General features: G+C 40.7%; 1 pseudogene across 1 annotated transcript; it reads left to right on the top strand.

Annotated features, from left to right (window-relative positions):
* The first annotated feature begins 3429 nt into the window (after nt 1-3429).
* Nucleotides 3430-3953, top strand: LOC103085101 (60S ribosomal protein L23 pseudogene; annotated as a pseudogene). The gene has a single exon (XR_014368692.1). The product of XR_014368692.1 is annotated as a 60S ribosomal protein L23 pseudogene (transcript).

Genomic DNA, 3953 nt, shown 5'->3' on the forward strand with positions numbered 1-3953 from the left:
CTTCAGCAGTTTGGTAAGATGTGTCTAGGCATGGTTTTCTTTGAATTTATCCTGTTTGGGATTCATTAAGTCTCTTGAATCTGTAAATGTATGACTTTCAACAAATCTGGAAAATTTTAAACAATCATTTTCTCAAATATTTTTTCTATCCCAGGAGGGGAAAGCCAAGATCAGGAGCTGTCACCCCTTCCCAGCACCATCTCACAGACCAGGAGTGTCACTCAGGTAAAATGAGGTCCCTGCCTTCAGCTCTGGTGCAGTGATTGAGGCTCTTCCCAGGAGAAAAGGTGGGATTATAAGGATGAAGAACTCTGCAGCTCTGCCTGAGGGAACTGACTTAATTTTGAAAAGGTAGTAGAAAATTCCATGCCTATAGGCATTGTCAAAAACAATGGAGATCATGGTGGAAGATAATTAAAAAGAGGCTGGTAGCACTAACACAAGAAAAATGTCAGAACAGTCACAAGTTTACTGAAGAAAACCAGGGAAAGAGACAACCAATCACAGCCCTTCTGGGATCATACACAATTGTAAGGGTCAGGAAGACTGTGTGCATATGCTAGGCTGCATGGAAAGGCATGGAACAGGCTTGAAGGGTGTAAAACAAAGAATGTTGCTCATTACTTGCTTCTACAAGGATTAAGTCATAAGCCGCTGCAGTTGCTGACCAACAGTACAGCCTAAAAAGAATTCAGGATGAAAAACAGGATGAGGCACTTTGTACTTTGGAAAAACAGGGCCCTTAGATAGCACCTTAGATAGATATATCTCAGGAAAATGTTCAATTAACCCAGATTCTTACATCTTCCCATACATAAAAAAGCACTAAAATCATCAACTGAGATACCTGTTCCTCATGAAAAGCAGTAACTTTTTACTGAGATGAATGCTTGACTGCATGTATTCCCTAGTCAAAATCATATATATACTGACTTCTCCCCCTACCTCTTCGGAGCTGTCCTCTCAGAGCTACTGAGAGGCTGTTTCCTGGGATCAGTCCTCAGGAAAACACTGAATAAAACTTAACTCACAGCTCTTACATTGTGTGTTTTTTCTTTCCATTGAAAAGGGATTCCCCAAGCCACACACAGACCCATAAACACCAGGCAAAAGCCTTACTGGCACAAGGAGCTTAAACACAACCTCTGACCAAGCACTGACTGAACCATAAGTTACACTGACCCAGGGACGAATCCTAAAAAGCCAAGATTAAAAATAAAATCACAGTCATCCTTGGCAATCTGGAACAATGTGTGAATGCCCAAGGCTATGCCTTTTCAGGAGCAATCAGAGAAGGAACTTCCGAGCTAGTAGTCCCAGGCTGAATGAGCTAGGGGCAAAATATGTAAACTCACTGAAATGTGAGAGCAGCCTCCAAGCTACACATATATCCAATGGCAAAAGGTAAATATCTAATTGGGCTTAAGCACAACCTTTGACCAATAAGTGACTTATGCTAACCCAGGGGCAAAACCCAGGTAGACAAGCTAAAAGATAAAAATAAGGGGGAAAGATCTGAGCTGGGAAAACAGAGGTGTACACTATGGGAGGAAATAAACTCCACAGAATTAGTCCCACCAACTCAACAAACAATAAACAAATGACAGCAAACAACAACAACCATTGGGAGAAGGATCAGTATACAGAGTGGCTAATAATATGTTACCTAAAATGTCCAGTTCTCAAGAAAAAATTAAAATACATACAACAGCTACACAGGTAAACATGAAAGACAGTATTTTGTTGCAACTATTTTTTCTTCTATCTGATTTAAAAGACTACTTCATAAAGCAATATGAATAAATCTATGTTGATATACATATAATGTATAAATATGTGAGTTGTATAATAACAATGCAAAGGAGTGGGGAGGGAATGGAGATATTAGGAGCAAAGATTTGAAATTAAGTTGGTATTGACCTGAACTTGATTTTTATAAGTCAAGCTATTAATTGTAATCCCCAGGGTAACCACTAAGAAAATACATTTTAAAATACAGTAATAGGGGCTTCCCTGGTGGCGCAGTGGTTGAGAGTCCGCCTGCCGATGCAGGGGACACAGGTTCGTGCCCCGGTCTGGGAAGATCCCACATGCCGCGGAGCGGCTGGGCCCGTGAGCCATGGCCGCTGAGCCTGCACGTCCGGAGCCTGTGCTCCGCAACGGGAGAGGCCACAACAGTGAGAGGCCCGCGTACCACAAAAAAAAATAAGAAATTATATAAAAAAATAAATAAAAAATAAAATACAGTAAAAGAAATGACAAGGGAATGAAAATGGGACACTAGTAAATACCTATTTAACATAAAAGAAGGTAATAGTGGAGGGACAGAGGAACAAAAAAGACATAAGACATATAGAAAACAAATAGCAAACTGGCAGATAATAATTCTACTTTATCAGTGATTGCATTAAATATAAATAGATAAAACAATTTAAAGGCAGAGATTGGCAGAATCAATTTAAAAAATATGATCCATGAAAATATACTGTCTACAAAAGATATTCAGAATCACAGATACAAATAGGTTGTAAATAAAAAGTTAGAAAAGATGTACCATGCAAACAGTAAACAAAAGGGACCTGGAATGGTTATACTAATATCAGAAAACTTAGGCCTCATGACAAGCATTGTTATTAGAAACAAAGAAGGGCCATTTATATTGATGAGAGGGTAAATCCATCAAGAAGATTTAACAATTGTAAACATACATGCACCTAATGATAAAACTCCAAACTACATGAAGCAAAATCAGATATAATTGAAGGGAAAATAAAAATTTATACAAGGCATAACAATAATATATGATATATGCCAATTACTATGTGCCAAGTACTACTCTGAGTATTAATCTTTTAACCATCACAGCAATTCAATAAAACAGGTATTTTTATTCCCATTCTAAATATGGGGAAAGTGAGGTAGAAAGAAGAGAAGAGATTTGCCCAAGATCACATAGCTATTAAGTGACAAAACCAAGATTTGAAGCCAAGCTATCCACTGGCAGAGTTTATGTTCTTAACTACTCTTTCTCATGGCTCAGCTGTGAATAATATTTATGTAGCTATAAAATAAACATAGAACATTGATTTAGTAAAATATAGTGACATAGGGCTTCCCTGGTGACGCAGTGGTTGAGAGTCCGCCTGCCGATGCAGGGGATGCAGGTTCGTGCCCCGGTCCGGGAGGATCCCACGTCCCGCGGAGCGGCTGGGCCCCTAGGCCGTGGCCACTGGGCCTGCGCATCTGGAGCCTGTGCTCCGCAGAGGGAGAGGCCACACCAGTGAGAGGTCCGCGTATCGCCAAAGTGATGTAATAACAATATATTGGGAAACTGTGGGAGAAGTGTGTATATGGGATGGGAGGTTTAAGATAACTGAATCTTGGGCTTCCCTGGTGGTGCAGTGGTTAAGAATCCACCTGCCATTCCTTTTTGTCCCTTTCCAGCGTTCAGGATGTCAAAGCGAGGACGTGGTGGGTCCTCTGCTGCGAAATTCCGGATTTCCTTGGGTCTTCCGGTTGGAGCCGTGATCAACTGTGCTGACAACACAGGAGCCAAAAATCTGTATATCATCTCTGTGAAGGGGATCAAGGGACGACTGAATAGACTTCCTGCTGCTGGTGTGGGTGACATGGTGATGGCCACAGTCAAGAAAGGCAAACCAGAGCTCAGAAAGAAGGTACATCCAGCAGTGGTAATTCGACAACGAAAGTCACACCGGAGAAAAGATGGTGTGTTTCTATATTTTGAAGATAACGCAGGGGTCATAGTAAACAATAAAGTCGAGATGAAAGGTTCTGCCATCACAGGACCAGTTGCAAAGGAATGTGCAGACTTGTGGCCCAGGATTGCATCCAATGCTGGCAGCATTGCATGTTTCTTCAGTGTATTTGTAAAAGAAAAAAATGATAATAAAAATTATTTGCTCCATGTCACTCTTCTTGACACCACCTAA

The sequence above is a fragment of the Lipotes vexillifer genome, unplaced genomic scaffold (genome assembly GCF_000442215.2).
Source record: "Lipotes vexillifer unplaced genomic scaffold, Lipotes_vexillifer_v1.1 scaffold152, whole genome shotgun sequence".
In the NCBI taxonomy this organism is placed as follows: Eukaryota; Metazoa; Chordata; class Mammalia; order Artiodactyla; family Lipotidae; genus Lipotes; species Lipotes vexillifer.